At 49.1% G+C, this 17,160-nt stretch overlaps 1 long non-coding RNA gene and 1 other non-coding gene across 2 annotated transcripts in view; both read left to right on the forward strand.

Moving 5' to 3' along the window:
• Window positions 1–234: 234 nt before the first annotated feature.
• On the forward strand, window positions 235–372 carry LOC114811754. The gene has a single exon (XR_003759450.1). It is a non-coding gene; the product is annotated as a small nucleolar RNA SNORA7 (small nucleolar RNA).
• A 338-nt stretch (window positions 373–710) lies between these two features.
• LOC120638338 overlaps window positions 711–17,160 on the forward strand; it is a 33,060-nt gene continuing 16,610 nt past the window's right edge. The window contains exon 1 of the long non-coding RNA XR_005659949.1: window positions 711–789. This is a non-coding gene — a long non-coding RNA (uncharacterized LOC120638338). The remainder of the gene's footprint in view (window positions 790–17,160) is intronic.

The raw sequence follows: 17,160 nt of genomic DNA on the forward strand, positions 1-17,160 counted from the left end.
AGAGAGCAAGTCAGGGTGACGCAGAAGGGAGTGGGAGAAAAGGAAAGGAGGGCTCAGACAGGGAAAGCCCCTTGGAGGAGATGTACCTTCAATAAAGCTTGGAAGCGGGGGAGAGTCGTCATCTGTCGGATATGAGGAGGAAAGGTGTTCCAGGTCAGAGGCAGCGGGTGGGCGAGAAGAGCCGTTAACCTTTCTTATCTCCTCACCAAATTTCCTTCCAGTAGTCCATTATGGCCCCTCTCAGGATGGCACCTGGAGAGTTTCCAGTACTCTACCAGTCTCGACTATGGGAGGGAGAGTCAACTAGAGGCATACCCATTCCAGTCCTAGCTTGGGCAGTGGGTAGCGAGTGGAAGGCAATCTGCTACAAGTCAAAACTAACCTGGGCTGGGCAACAGCGGCATGGGAGAGAGTCAAGGGGGAAGACATAAGTTTACAGTGCGGAAGAGGGCAATGGTAAACCACTTCCTTTTTTTTACCAAGAAAACACTATGGATACACTACCAGAATGCCTGCAGATGGAGGCAGGGTGTTCTGGGAGAGATGTGTCCATGTGCTATGGGTCGGAGAGGACTCGACGACGTAAGACAAGTCCATTATGAATCTCCCAAATGTGAATTTATACCAACTCTTAAGATTACTGACAGTTTCAGCCAGCATGACTTCCTCTGGGAACTAATTCTAAATGTTGACCAACTGCCGTTCTTCTAGGTTTGACTCTTCGGAAAGCCACGTTCTGCTGGAGTGAATCAGCCGGTGTTGATATCAAATGAGGCTCCATGAACAAAGGTCATGAGATGGTTTTCTTTTTCTTTTCACACTGCATAATCCTGAGGACAATGGGTAGGAGCACTCTGCCTCCTGTTTTCTGGCCCAGGATTGTAACTTTTCAAGTTGTGCCAAGATGTGCCCTTCCTATGAGAAGCAGCATGGCTCAGTGAAAAAAGCACGGGCTTGGGAGTCAGAGGTCATGGGTTCTAATGCCGGCTCCGCTGCTTGTCAACTGTGTGACCTTGGGCAAGTCACTTCACTTCTTTGTGCCTCAGTTACCTCATTTGTAAGATGGGGATGAAGACTGCGAGCACTTCGTGGGACAACCTGATTACCTTGTATCTACCCCAGTGTTTAGAACAGTGGTTGGCATATAGTAAGTGCTTAACAAATGCAACATTATTATTATTATAGACGCGTTCCTTCCTCACTTGCTCCACTTGGCGGGAGTATAAATATCTGTGTGTCACTCTTCACTCTTCCTACGTGTTTCTAGAATCTTGATTCCCCTTCTCTGTTTTGAGCCCCTTGTTGCCTTGGTCTACATATTAATCAATCAGTGGTATTTATTGAGGACTTAATTGTGTGCAGAACACTCTACTACTAAGTGCTTGGGATAGTTGATTACACATTCCCTACGCATAGGAGCTTACAGTCTGTGGGGAGACGGACATTAAAATAAATTGTGGTTATGTACATAAGTGCTGTGGTGCTGAGGGTGGGGCGAATATCAAGTGCTTAAAGAGTACAGATCTAAATGCATAGGCGACCCAGAAGGGAGAGTAAGGAGAGGGAAAGAGGTTTCCTGGAGGAGATATGATTTTAATAAGGGTTATGAAGGTGGGGAGAGTAATGGTCTGTCAGATATGAAAGGGGAGGGAGTTCCAGACTAGAGGGAAGATGTGGGCAAGGGGTGGGTGGTGAGATAGATAAGATTGAAGTACAGGGAGTAGGTGGCGTTGGAGGAGTGAGACGTGGTCTGGGTTGTAGTAGGAAATCAGTGAGGTAAGATACAGAGCGGGCAAGGTGATGGAGTGCTTTAAAGCCAATGGTAAGGAGTTTCTGTTTGGTGCGGAGGTGGGCGGGCAACCACTGGAGGGTCTTGAGGAGTAGGAAGATGTGAATTGAACAGTTTTTTAGAAAAACGATCAGGGCAGCAGAGTGAAGTTAGGACCGAAGTCGGGATAGGCAGGAGACTGATGCAGTAGTCAAAGTGTGTTATCATAAGTGTTTGGATCAGCATAGTAGCAGTTTGGATAGATTCTGCAGATACTGTCAAGGTAGAAGGAACAGAATTTGGTGATAGATTGAATCTGTGGGTTGAATGGGAGAGATTATCTCACAAAAAATAATCCTTGTGAGACAGGGAGAATCATGGTGTTGTCTACGGGGATGAGAGAGACTGGGGGAGGGTTTGGGTGGGAAGGTGAGGAGTTCTGTTTTGGACATGTTTAATTTGAGGTGTAAGTGGGACCTTCAGGTAGAGATGTACTGAAGGAGGAGGAAATTTGAAGGAGAGAGATCAGGGTGGAGAGTAGATTTGGAAATCATCTGCATAGAGATGGTAGGTGAAGCCAAGAAAATAAGTGAATTTTCTAAGGGAGTGGGTGTAGATGGGGAATTGAAGGGGATCTAGAACTGTGCCTTGAGGGACACCCCCAGTTAGAGGTTCGGAGCCAGAGAAGGAGCCTGCGAGAGCCTGAGAATGAGCAGCCAGAGATAGGAGGAGAACCAGGAGAGGACAGGGTCTGTGAAGCCGAGGTTAGATAATGTTTCCAGGAGAAAGGAGGTGGTCCACAGAGTTGAAGGCAGCTGAGAAGTCAAGGAGGATTAGGATGAAGTAGAAGCTGTTGGATTTTTAGAAGATGCGACCTATCCATGGAGTCCCTTTCCTAAATAATTATGGTATTTAAGCGCTTCTTATGTGCCAAGAACTTTTCTAAGCACTGGGGTAGGTACAAGGTGATCAGGTTGGACACAGTCCCTGTGCCACATGGGACTCGGTCTCAGTCCCCATTTTACAGATGAGGTAACTGAGGCACAGAGAAGCGGAGTGACTTGCCCAAGGCCACCCAGCAGACAAGTGGAGGAGCTGGGATTAGAATCCATGACCTTCTGGGTGAGGCCCATGCTCTATACATTACACCATGCTCTTTCCTCCTCCTTGATTGTTCACCTCGGTTATTGCATTAGACAGAATTTCTTTTAGATGAATTTGAAAGTTAGTTTTGTCCCTACGGAGAGCTGATCTGGGTTGTACTAAGAATAGGCAATTTCCCCCAAAAGAATACAAATCCTGTTTGGGCCCCAATGTAGGGAGAGAACGGATAAGGCTTGGTCTTGAATTTAGCCTCTCGAGATTTCCCATTCACCCTTCCTGATAATCTGGCTTGGGAGAGGGGAAGGGCAGGGAGGAGAAGGGGGAGGAAGAAATGGAGGGGGGCAGGCAGGACAGGACAATTGAATGGGAAGGAAGCTAAAGTGGTTCCCTTGCTAGAATTCGCCTTCTGTGACTCCCGCAGTTTTAGAATCTGACCATTAATGATTAGCACTTGCTGCCCACCCAAACCTCTGCTATCATTGGTTAAGCAAGCCGGGCGGAAAGTTTGCCTGGGGCTGCTTCCCAGTCTCCCGAGGAGAAAACCGATCCTCGAATGGCAAAGTCCACCCCACTCAAGCGAAGAGGATCGGCTACAGCTTGTGAGGATCGCTCAGGAGTGTGTCTCTAGCTGTTTTATTAACCAAATCAGAGTTCTGACAGGCTCAGGTAGGTCCCAGAGGCAGAAATAAGCTAGACTCGGTCAGGATGCAGTTCCGGTAAAGCGGTCTGCCAGGACGGATGGTCCAGAAGGAACCGTTTGGTTGGGCCAAGCCTCCCTCGGACGTGGCGCCTCTTGTCGAGTTGGCGATTGGGCCCGGCCTGGTGCCCGACCAGGTGGGGAACAGGAAGTCTCGGGAGTCCACGGGCAGGAACAAGAAGTCCCTAGGATGAGGAAAGGGACGGTCATGGGTCGGGTGCGGCGGGGCCGCTCCCTTAGTGGGTCTAGCCTGGCTTTGAGTGGAGGCAGCTTGGGTGCCCCAGTCCTCTAGCTGGACAGTGGGAGGTGGGGGGGGTGGGGAGCAAGAGCCTCTGGTCTGGGCACCACCCGCAGCAGTGACGCATTGGCAGCAGAGGCAGGTGGGCTGCGTGCTGGGCAGGGGAGTCCTGTACTAGACTGTACTATACTAGACTGTGAGCAATAAAAATCATCATAATCGTGGTATTTGTTAAGCACTATGTTCCAGGCACAGTCCTAAGCGCTGGGGTGGATACAAGCCAGTCAGGTCAGATACAGTCCCTGTCCCAATACAGTCCCTGTCCCACATCAGTCTTAATCCCCATTTTACAGATGAGGTAACTTGAGGACCAGAGAAGTGAAGTGACTTACCCAAGATAACACAGCAGGCAAGTGGTGGAGCTGGGTTTAGAACCCAAGTCCTTCTGACTCCCAGGCCCGTATTCTATCCACTAGGCCACGCTGCTTTGAGAATGTGTCTGCTATGTTGTTATATTGTACTCTCCCAAGTGCTCAGTACAGTGCTCTGCACGTAGTAAGCGCTCAAAAAATACGATCGATTGGCATCCACGGCCCAGTCATGGTGGCAGCAGCAGGCAGATGGGGATCATTGCGGGTGCCTGTCCCTACTGGGTACAGAGGGCTAAACTAGGCACCAGGGAGGGTGAAAACGACCCTTTCCTCAAGGATCTTGTTTGTCACCCCAGTCAATCAATGGTATTTATTGAGCGCTTATTGTATGCAGAACACTGTACTAAGCACTTGGGAGAGTACAATAGAAACGAATAACTAAATTATGGACGTGTACAGAAGTGTTATGGGGCTGAGGGAGGGGTGAATAAAGGGTGCAAATCTGAGTGCCAGGGTGACGCAGAAGGGAGTGGGAGAAGAGGAAAGGAGGGCTTAGTTAGGGAAGGTCTTTTGGAGAAAGATGTGTCTTCAATAAGGCTTTGAAGGTGGAGAGAGTCATTGTCAGCTGTGAGGAGGGAGGGCGTTCCAGGCCGGAGGCAGGACGTGGGTGAGAGGTTCCCCCCTCTGATGTTGGTTATGCCCTCACGACTGGTAAGAACGCTTTTTCCGTCCACCCCCGAGGGTTCCTCCTCATCCTCTGTCAGATGGGGAGCATCTCTGCTACCTCCCGGAACTGCCCTTCCCAAGCAGGTTCCCGGACGTCCAATCGACGTCTGGGCTGATGCGCGGCTCCTCCCCATTGCCCTTCGCCCACTCAGTGAAATGATGCTGCCTGCCCGAGTAGGAGATAAGAAAGCATTAGAGCAGCAGCATGCTGACGCCCCAGACCCGATCTTTGGGTTTCTCTGATTCTAGCCTCGCTCGGGGCACCGATGAGCCACTGGGATAAATGCGTTCTTACGTCGCTGGTGACAGCAGCTCAAATCCAGTAGCTCAGAAGAGAAACCGGCTCAGGGCTGCTTTGTGGCAAGTAGCCGGGCCCTGCCCTGATTCTGCGGCCCGATTTGGGAAGCCAGCCAGTCGGTCGTCAACTGGAGCACTGTACTAAGCGCTCGGGAGAGTACAAGATAATTTACACATTCCCTGCCCACAACAGGCTTACAGTTAAAAGGGGGAGACAATCATTAATATAAATAATTGAATTAGAGATATGTACATAAGTACCGTGGGGCTGGGGGCGGGGATGAACAAAGGAAGCAGAGTCGGGGCGATGCAGAAGGGAGTTGAGAAAAAGGAAAAGAGGGCAGAGGAAAGGCCTGTTGGAGGAGATGTGCGTTCAATAAGGCTCTGAAGAGGGGGAGAGGAATTGTCTGTCAGACAGACGTGAGGAGGGAGAGCGTTCCAGGCCAGAGGCAGGATGTGAGCGAGAGGTCGGTGGCGAGAGAGACGAGGTAGATAGAAGGCTCTCTCATTTGGGAGGCCAAATGAGGTGATTATACGAGGTCATCTGGGATGCCAAAACGGAGCTGTGAAATAAGTAACCAAATGATCTATGGGAAAGAGGCCCAACGACAGCAGCTTGCAAATATGTAAATTCAAGTTCTTGTCCAAACATGTTTAGACTTGCTGGAATCCTGTTAATACAGTTAAATGACTGAAGTCTGGGGATTAAAAGTCAATTGCTTACTAACTCCATTATGATAAACTGATTACCGGTGAAAAGGTATGTGCTAATCACCGGTTACATTTTAGAAAGTCATTGTTGTGAATTGAGGGGGCCCGTTTGGATCATCTTCAATTTTGGATTACTAGGTTTATGAGGGCAACTGCCAGTCCCCTAGTAGGAGGAGAATAATGAGGATATCTGTAATTCTAAGCCAAGGCTGGTCACTGGGATCGAAATGGGTGTAGACGATCCAATTAAAACTGTACCTGACCCCCACGAGAGCTGGGAAGTCTCCATTCTGCAGATTAAAAAAGCAAGCCCCAGAAAGGTTAAGTGACTTACCCCAATGTCAACTAAAAGAGCAGAGGCGTATGAGATGCATAAGAGAATTAAGACAGTTGTGCGTAATGGCAAAGTAATAATAATAGTAGCTGTGGTATTTAAGTGCTTAAGGTGTGCCAGGCACTGTGCTAAGCGCTGGGTGGATACAAGCAAATTGGGTTGGACACAGTCCCCATCCCACACGGAGCTCACAGTCTCAATCCCCATTTTCCAGATGAGGTAACTGAGGCCCAGAGAAGTGAAGTGACTTGCCCGTGGTCACACAGCGGACAAGTGGTGGAGCCGGGATTAGAACCCGTTGCCTTCTGACTCCCAGGCCCGTGCTCTATCCACCGTGCCACGCTGCACGGCCTTTTTGCATTAGTAGTGGTATTTATTGAGCACCCACTGTGAGAGGTGCACTGTACTAGACCCTCTGGGATGAAGTTTAGCTGCCATTCCTTTGGAATCCCGTACTGGCCAGGCAGATGGGGCTCCTAAGCCTAAACCTGGATAGGCTATAGTGTATCGACCCCAGTTTTTTAGTAGAGCCTCGACACAGAATACGTGCTTAATAAATACCATTATTATTATTATCATTGTTGGCAGGAAAGGCACGCGGGGAAGAGCTGCGCTGGCATGGTAGGATCCAGAGCTGGCCTGTGGCCAGAGTTTGGCATGTGGGATGGAGGTTGCCAGGGCCGGGGCAAGAGTTCAGTGATTTTCTACTTTAATCAGAGCCCTTCTCTGCCACCCCTGTTTGGATTAGCCATTAACTCTCTTTGTCACCAACCAACTCTCACCGAAACTTCCCCGCAGAGGGGTGGGGGAAGGGGCCGCCCCAATTTCGTACAACCCTACCTCGGGTGAGGTCTAGCTGCCGACACTGATCTTTATTTTTGATTTTTACGGTATTTAAGCGCTTACTATGTGCTAGGCACTGTATACTCAAGCTTCAGGGTAGATACAAGGTAATCGAGTGGGACACCATCTAAGTCCCGCATGGGGCTCCTGGTTTTAATCCCCATTTTACAGATGTGGTAACTGAGCCACAGAGAAGTGAAGTGACTTGCTCAAGGACACACAGCAGATAAGTGGCATTTGTTGGAACAGGATAAGAGGATGAGGGCTAATTAGTAATAAATTCAGAAAATATCCCCGTAGCCTCCTTTTTGACCAGGCAGGGCAAGAGGTGATTAAAGCACTGAAGCAGCGTGGCTCAGTGGAAGGAGCCCGGGCTTGGGAGTCAGAGGTCGTGGGTTCTAATCCCGTCTCTGCCACTTGTCTGCTGTGTGACCTTGGGCAAGTCACTTAACATCTCTGTGCCTCAGTTACCTCGTCTGTAAAAATGGAGATTTAAAAAAAAAAAAATGAGTCCCACGTGGGACAATCTGATTACCCTCTATCTACCCCAGTGCTTACAACAGTGCTCTGTACATAGTAAGCGCTTAACAAATACCATAATTATTATTAAAGCATCTGGTGTGATAGGGGCTTATTTGTATTTTTAGGGGAAAGTTCAGCCTCTGGCCGGTCTGAGCGAAGGGAAGACCAGAGCGGGAGGAGTTTCCCCCTGAAGGGGAGTAAAAAGAAGGGCGGAGCGGGCCCGTGGCCCTGCCTGGAACAAATCCCTGGCCCTGCTGGATGTACAAGAGGCCACGCTGCGGGTTCAGCCAAGCACCGACATGACGGCTTATATTGCCTTGACAGGGTGGAGCATGGGGGAGGAGTGGTGTGTGTATGTGTGAGAGAGAGAGTGAGGGAGAGACTTCAAAATCAAATATGAAAAAGCTTGAGGGCACCGTTCACTGTCCGTGCCCCAAATACCAATCTGTGCCCCAGGTGGGGACAGCCTGGTTTCTCCTGGATGGCCTAGTGGATAGAGCACAGGCCTGGGAGTCAGAAAGTCATGGATTCTAATCCTGGCTCTGCCACTTGTCTGCTGTGTGACCTTCGGCAAGTCATTTCGCTTCTCTGGGCCTCAGTTACCTCATCTGTAAAATGGGAATTACGACTGTGAGCTCCATATGGGACAGGGACCGTGTCCAACCTGATTATCTTGTATCTACCCCAGTGCTTAGAACAGCGCTTGGCACTTCATAATGTTGGTATCTGTTAAGCGCTTACTATGTGCCGAGCACTGTTCTAAGCGCTGGGGTAGACACAGGGGAATCAGGTTGTCCCACGTGGGGCTCACAGTCTTCATCCCCATTTTACAGATGAGGTAACTGAGGCACAGAGAAGTGAAGTGACTTGCCCACAGTCACACAGCTGACGAGTGGCAGAGCTGGGATTCGAACTCATGACCTCTGACTCCAAAGCCCGTGCTCTTTCCACTGAGCCAAGCTGCTTCAAAGCCAAGCTGCTGCCGCTTAGTAAATACCACAAATATAATTATTATTTTCCTCAGGCTCCCAGCCTGCCCGAGCTGCCTGTCCTACCGCAGCGTGACACAGACAAGCCATCAAAGTTATTTCACTTCCAGCTTGGCCTCTGACAGGCTGGACATCTTCAGAAAAGCCAGGTCCCCTCTCTGGGCAGGCAGTCTCGGGGCTGGGAATGTGGGTTGCGTCACCCATGGAGTCTGAAGAGACGATCTCGGTTGCTTGTGGGCAGAGCATCCTGAGTTAGAAAACCTTGCCCTGCTGGCCTTTCTGATCTCATACACTACTTGGAATAGTGCTTGGCACATAGTAAGCGCTTAACAAATACCAGAATTATCATCATTTTTATCATTGGGGAGGGACCCTGGGAACTCAGGCAGTCCAACCCCCTGCCTCTGGGCAAAAGTGAGGCAATCAAAGAATTCATTTTATTTATTATGCAGCATGGCCTAGTGGATAGATCACGGGCCTGGAAGTCAGAAGACCAGGGTTCTGATCCTGTTCTTAGTCCACTGCTTGGCACATAGTAATAATAATGTTGGTATTTGTTAAGGGCTTACTATGTGCAGAGCACTGTTCTAAGCGCTGGGGTGGACACAGGGTAATCAGGTTGTCCCACATGAGGCTCACAGTTAATCCCCATTTTACAGATGAGGTCACTGAGGCCCAGAGAAGTGAAGTGACTTGCCCACAGTCACACAGCTGACAAGTGGCAGAGCTGGGATTCGAACCCATGACCTCGGACTCCCAAGCCCAGGCTCTTTCCACTGAGCCAAGCTGCTTCAAAGTAAGCAGCTTCATACTGCTTCATAGTAAGCGCTTAACAAGGACCATTTCCCACAAAGGAGTTCCTGTGGGACCTGATTATCTGGTTTCTACTCCAGCACTTAGGAGTAGTAATAATAATAATAATAATGGTATTTGTTAAGCGCATACTATGTGCCAGGCACTGTACTAAGCACTGGGGTGGATACAAGCAAATCGAGTTGGACACAGATCTTTGTCCCATGTGGCGGCTCACAATCTCGATCCCATTTACAGATGAGGTAAATGAGGCCCAGAAAAGTTTAATGATTTGCCCAAGGTTACATAGACAAGTGGCAGAGCCAGGATCAGAGTCTTCCGACTCCCTGGCCCGTGCTCTATCCACCACGCCATGCTCCTTGGCACATAGTGAGTGCTTAACAAATATCAGTTATTATTAAGTGCTTACTGTGTACAGAGCACTGTACTAAGCGTTTGGGAAAGAACAATCGAATAGAGTTGGTAGACATGATCTCTGCCCACGCCTTTGGCGATCTGGAGAGACGGGCACCTGCCTAATCTTTAAAGACCAACAAAGCCCAAGCTGCTTCAGGGGTCTAGCCCAGGGTTTTAAAAAAATACCAGACCTGACAACTCCAGCTCCCGGGAGGAGGAAGCATCTCTGGCATCAGACATTACAAACACACTGAGAAGCAGGGTGGCCTATTGGATAGAGCATGGGCCTGGGAGTCAGGACCCGGACTCTGATTTCAGCTCCAACACGTATCTGCTGTGTGATCTTGGGCAAGTCACTTCCTTTCTCTGTGCCTCAGCTACTTCTTCTGTAAAATGGGGATCAAGATTGTGAGCCCCATGTGGGAAATGGACGGTGTCCTACCTAATTAGCTTGCATTTACCCCAGCGCGTAATACAGTGCCTGGCACATAGTGAGCACTTAACAAATGCCAGTAAAAACATAAAATAAAAATTACAAGCCTGGTAATTTCCTGACTAAGCCCTCATTTCCTTTTCTTCCCCTCCCTTCCGCATCATGCTGATTTGCTCCCTTTATTCACCCCTCCCTCAGCCTCACAGAACTTACGTCCATATCTGTAATTTATTTATTTATATTAATGTCTGTCTCCCACTCTAGACTGTAAGCTTGCTGTGAGCAGGGAATGTGTCTTGTTATATTGTACTCGCCCAAGCCCTTTTGTGCATATCTTTAAATTAGATATTATAAATTACTTATATTAATATCTGTCTCCTCTTCTAGTCTGTAAGCTCGTTACGGGCAGGGAACGTGTCTGCTAATTCTGCTGTACTGTACTTTCCCAAGAGCTTAATACAGTGCTCTGCACATAGTAAGTGCTTAAGAAATATGATTAATTGCTTGATTGCTGTGCACACAGTAGTGCTCAGTAAGTATGATTGATTGACTGTTGATTGGTGGTCACCCAGGGAAGGAGACCCCACTGCATTTTAGAAGGAAGTCCTTCCAAATGAGGAATCTGTGGAGCTGAGCAGGTTCCAGGGCTCAGGTTTGGCATCCTGTGATCTAGCAGCATCCATCCCAAAGGCTGGGGACTCTGTAGACCGAGGTGCAGAAAGGGAGTTGCAGAGAAGCAGGAAAAACGTTGTCAATGCTGAGGGGAGGGTGTGGAGCTGGAAAGGCCACGGCCCAGGTGCCGGGGATGGTCCGGCGTGGGGGGCTTTTGTGCTTTTGATGACTTTTGGCAGCTCTCCAAGGGCCTCAGTTCACTGCTGCAAGACAAGTGTCCTTCGATGGCTCCAGGTGGAGATTCTAGCTGTCGGGGGGTGCTTCTCGTCCATGAGGACAGCTTCCTAGCTTCTTTGTGGTAGAGGGGGGCGGGGGTGGGCGGCCCCCCAGCTCAGGAAGTCTTCTGGGACTTGCTGCCAGTCATCAGGCTGCAGAAGAGGTTTCTTGGTTGGGCGGAGGGAGAGGTTCCCATTGTAGATCCTGTTAACTTGCGGGCAGAGAATGGGTCTGTTTATTGTTAGATTATACTCCCAATCATTTAGTACAGTGCTCTGCACACAGTAAGCAATCATCAATTAATTAATGAACAAATAATCGATGATTGGGCGGGGGGACGGGAAGGGGAGGCCAATAATCCATGGAATTTATCATTCATTCATTCAATTGTATTTATTGAATGCTTACTATGTGCAGATCACTGTACTAAGCACTTGGGAAAATACAGTACAACCTTGAACAGTGACATTCCCGGCCCACAACGCGCTCACAGTCTAGAGGTGGGAGACAGACATCGATATAAATAAATAAAATGACAGAGGTGTACATAAGTGCTGTGGGGCTGGGAGCCGGGGAGGAGCAAAGGGAGCAAGGGTGATGCAGACGGGAGTGGGAGATGAGGAAAATTGGGGCTTAGTCTAGGAAGGCTTCTAGGAGATGTGCCTTCCATAAGGCTTTGAAGATGGGGGAGTAATTGTCTGCCATATTTGAGGAAGGAGGGTGCTGCAGGACGTGGGCGAGGGGTCGGCTGCGAGACAGGTGAGATGGAGGCACGGTGAGAAGTTTAGCACTAGAGGAGCGAAGTGTGCGGGCTGAGTTGTAGAAGGAGAGAAGTGAGGTGAGGTAGGAGGGGGTAAGGTGATGGACTTCTTTAAAGCCAATGATGAGGAGTTTTTGTTTGATATGGACGTGGATGGGCAACCACTGGAGTTTGATGAGGAGCGGGGTGACATCCTGAACGTTTTGGTAGAACAACGAAGGGTATGGGGAAGTACGTAGAGTTGGTAAATATGGTCTCTGCACTCAAAGGGCTTACAGTTCTGGGTGGGGTAGGGAGTCACTAAAATAAAGTACAGATGGTGGGGAGTGATAAAGTATAAATATAGTACATAAGTGCTTGGTGGGGGGAATCCCCAATAATAATAATAATAATTATGGTACCTGTTAGGCACTTACTATGTGCCAAGCACTGTTTTAAGCGTTGGGGTAGATACGAGTTAATCACATTGGACACAGTCCCTGTCCCACATGTGGCTCACAGTCTTAATCCCCATTTTGCAGATGAGGGAACTGAGGCACAGAGAAGTGAAGTGACTTGCCCAAGTTAACACAGCAGACAAGCGGCGGAGCCGGGGTTAGGTCCTTCTGATTCCCAAGCCTGTGCTCTATCCGCTAAATGACGCTGCTTCTCTAAGTACTTAGGTAGTGCAATTGTGCAATTGGAGCATAGAGGGTGGGGAGATGAGAAATTAATCGGCCAACTCATCTGGGAAAAGTTCTGATTTCAGAAGGGCTTTGAAGACGGAGAGGGAGAGTGGCAGGAGGTAAAGATAATAATTACAATAATTATGGTATTTGTTAAGCGTTTACTATGTGCAGAACACTGTTCTAAGCGCTGGGGGAGATACAGAGTAATCAGGTTGTCCCACGTGAGGCTCACAGTCTTAATCCCCATTTTACAAATGAGGGAACCGAGGCACAGAGAAGTGAAGTGACCTGCCCACAGTCACACAGCTGACAAGTGGCAGAGCTGGGATTCGAACCCATGACCTCTGACTCCCAAGCCCAGGCTCTTTCCACAGAGCCACGCTGATGATAGCATGGTTCTCTCAAGCCCATGGTAAGAGGATGGTGATGCTGTCAACTGTGATGGGTAGAGGAGAGGATTTAGGAGGGAACATGAAGAGTTCAGTTCTGAGCCCATTTTTTACAGTATTTGTTAAATGCTTTCTTTGTGCCAGGCAGTGCTGGACTAGATACAGGTCTAATCAGATTGGACACAATCTCTGTCCCACATGGGGTGGTGCTTCTTAATCCCCATTTTACAGATGGAGTAACTGAGGCACAGAGAAGTGAAATGACTTGCCCAAGGTCACGCAGCAGACAAGTAGCAGAGCTGGGATTAGAACCCAGGATGTTCTGACTTCCAGGCCAGTTCCCTCCTAGGCCATGCCGTCTCTTGAGGTGCCTTTGGATTATCTATGTGAAATCAAAACTGCAGAGGTGGGGGATCAGAAGCAAAGGTGGGTAGACTTGGGAGTCATCCACATAGAAGAGCACAGGTCTGGGAGTCAGAAAGTCATGGATTCTAATCCCGGATCTGCCACTTGTCTGCTGTGTGACCTTGGGCAAGTCGCTTCACTTCTCTGGGCCTCAGTTCCCTCATCTGAAAAATGGGGATTGAGACTGTGAGCCTCACATGGGACAGGGGCCGTGACCAACCCGATTTGCCTGCATCAGCTGCAGCACTCAGAATGCTTGGCACATAGTGCTTAACAAGTACCAAATTATTATTATTGTTATTATTATTATTATTGAGTGTGGTGTTCAAAGCCATGGGAGCAGTCAGTCCGGGTCCCCGTCTACTCTGCATCTATCTACCCTGCATCTACACCCGCTCCGTTGGAGAACTCACTTGCCTCCCGTGGCTTCAACGACCGTCTCTACATGGATGATTCCATATCTCCATCTCCAGCCCTCACCTCTCTCCTTCCCTGCGGTCTCGCATTTCCTCCTGCCTTCCTGACATCTCTACTTGGATGTCCGACGCCATATGCTGCCGACGCCTGAAACTTAACACGTCCAAAGCAACTCGTCTGCCCTCCCAAACCCATCCTCCCTGAATCTCTCTTATCACTGTAGTCCTGTAACCTCGGTATTATCCTCAACTCATCTCTCTTACACAACCCGCATATTCATTCTGTGGACTCTACCTTTGCAGCGTCGCTAGAATCCACCCTGTCTTTTTTTATCCAAACTGTTACTAAGCTGAGCCAAGCACTTATCCTGTCCCAACTTGACGACTGCATCAGCCTCCTCTCTGACCCCTCTGCCTTCTGTCTCTCCCCACTTCAGTCCTTACTTCACTCTGCTGCTTGTATCATTTTAAAAAACACCATTCAGTTCACATCTCTCCACTCCTCAGAAACCTCCGGTGGTTACCCATCCACCTACGCGTCAAACAGAAACTCCTTACCATTGGCTTTAAAGCAATCAGCTTGCCCCATCCTACCTTACCTTGCTGATTGCCTATTAAACCCCAGCTCAAATGCCTCGCTCCTCCGACGCCAACCAACTCGCCACTTCAGTCTTGTCTATCTCGCCACCAACCCCATGCCCCCGTCCTCCTGGCCTGTGATTTCCTCCCCTTTCATATATGACAGGCCATCACTCACCCCAACTCCAAAGCCTTATTAAAAATCATATCTCCTCCAAGAGGCCTTCCCTGATTAAGCCCTCATTTCCCCTACCCCTGCTCCCTTCTGGGTTGCCCTTGAACTTGGATCTGTATCCCTTATCCACTCCGTCAGCCCCTCGGCACTTACTTACCAATCAATCAATGATATTTACTGAGTGCTTACTGCGCGCAGAGCACTTTACTAAGCACTTGGGAGAGTACAGTACAACAGAGTTGATAGACACCTTCCCTGCCCTCATCAAGCTTCCAGTCTAGGGACCGTTGGGGAAATAACAAATGGGTACTCTGCGTTTGTTGCGGAAGTAACCCAAAAGGCTCTTTTAATTTGAATTATGCGGTGTACAAGCGATTGCTCGGAGGACTTGTTGGTCCAGAGGAGTTTCATCTCCTAGACCGAGGAGCTCTCCCTCCCGACAGGAGTTACAGAGAGAGTACATACCGTTGGCTGATGCAATCCTAGTCGAGGCTGAAACAAGGAAGATGGATACATGTTTCCACATAAGGTAGGGAGTAGGAAGATTGTGACACCTTTCCCTACAAGTTAGGGAGGTCTTTAGTTTCGGTGTCAGGGGTCTCCACTGACTAAGGAATTTGAACTGCACGGGCACGTTTACTGAATGAGTAGATCTAAGGATGGAGTTCAGTTGGTGGATCTTTTCCCTCCACAAGATCCATAATTTCTTTTAATGTCTGCCCCTCTAGACTGTAAACTCTGGGCCGGGAACAAGTCTAGTGACTCAGTACTGTGCTCTCCTGAGTGCTTAGTACAGTGCTCTGCACACAGTAAGCGCTCAATAAATACCACCGATTGATTGACTGATGGAGGGCATGGGTGCAATTTGAGAAGGGGATCCAGAACTAAACCTTGCGGAGAGTCAGAGGAAATAGAAGGAGGTTATTGGATGTCCTGAAAGTGGAGTTAAGGCTGCTAGAGAGTCAAGGGAGGAGTTGGAGCAGCAGGTTTATAAAACCTGTTCTAGGAGTTTGGACAGGAATGGGAGGAGGGAGCGATAGCCCGTGCAGAGGGGCCTAAGGAAGGAATTTTTTTTAAGACAGTGGAGACCTGGGCATGTTTGAAGGCAGAGGTGGGATAGGAGCTAGCAGGGCCCGAGTGGTTGAAGATGACAGATTGGAAAGGAAATTGTAGTGCAAACTGTAGTACGAAAGTTTGGAACTGTGAAATGTCGATTTTAATACAGTGAACTAAGAGAAGCAGCATGGTCTAATGGGAAGAGTACAGGCCTGGGGGTGAGAAGGACCTGGGTTCTAATCTTGGCTCCACCTCTTGTCTGCTGTGTGACCTTGGGCAAGTCACTTCACTTCTCTGGGCCTCAGTTACCTCATCTGTAAAGTGGGGATTAAGCTTCAAAGCCTTATTGAAGACACATCTCCTCCAAGAGGCCTTCCCTGACTAAACCCTCCTTTCCTCCTCTCCCACTCCCTTCTGCATCACCCTGCCTTGCTCCCTTTATTCACCCCCTCCCAGCCCCACAGCACTTATGTGTATTTCTGTAATTTATTTATTTATATTAATGTGGGTCTTCCTCTCTACATAAGGGGAATGTCTGCTTATTGTTATATTGTTCTCTTCTAAGTGCTTAGCATAGTGCTCTACACACAGAAAGCGCTCAATAATACATGAACCGTGAGCCCCATGTGGGACATGGACTGTCCAACCTGAATACTTTGTATCTACCCCGGCCGCTTAGAACAGTGCTTGGCACATAGTAAGCACTTAACAAATACCATCATTATAAATGCCATCGTTATATAGTAAGTGCTTAACAAATGCTATAAAAAAAAAAAGGCCAGAACCTCCTCCCGGGCATGCAGATACGGTGAAATGGCAGAGAAAGCGTGTTGCGGTCAGTATCCGCGAGGTATCTGAGCCTTCCCACCCCTGGGGATGTCATCGAATGCTGCTGGGGTGGCCGAGAAGGAGGCCAGCACAGGCATGGAGAGATGGGATTTAGTCACGCCCTGGGCTGCTTCTGTTAAAACACCTGCCACTAGAGCATCCCCTGCCCCGGGACACTGGTTGGCAAATAGGAATCCTTTAAGAAAGCCGACGTCCATCTAAATGACTCCTACCTGGAGAAGGAAATGCGGGGGCTGGAATTCTGCCCGTTGGAGTTTGCCTCGTTATTAACTAGCCAATAGTCACACCACGGGAGCGGATGGGGATCAGGGAGGGACAGAGGGGCCCGGAGCAGAGAGCCCCGCTAGTCCCACTTCCACTCTCGGACCTTCCTGAGTCTATGTGCTGGGCTGGAGACCCGAGCACCGGGCTTCCCCCTCTCCCTTTGAGCTAGAGAAAATCAGTTTAGAAAACTCCAGGCCCCAGTGAGGCGTATGGCAGGAGTCCCAGCGTATAAACTTCCTGAAGAGGAAAAGGAAGAAGCTTATGAGAACAAGGCAGAGCTAAGCGCTCAGCCCAGGGTTTGGCTCTGGATCCGTGTCGGAAAGGGACCTCCCCGCCCCTGGGCCCCCGGATCTGTCCTGTAAAGCAGGAAGTCCAGCAGGAAATGGAGCTTGGACCCTGAAACGATTATTCAAGGGGCCGAAAGTTTGTGAAGGGGAAAGTCCCTGGGGAAGAAATGTCTGTGTTAATT

The sequence above is a fragment of the Ornithorhynchus anatinus genome, chromosome 4 (genome assembly GCF_004115215.2).
Source record: "Ornithorhynchus anatinus isolate Pmale09 chromosome 4, mOrnAna1.pri.v4, whole genome shotgun sequence".
Taxonomy (NCBI): domain Eukaryota; kingdom Metazoa; phylum Chordata; class Mammalia; order Monotremata; family Ornithorhynchidae; genus Ornithorhynchus; species Ornithorhynchus anatinus.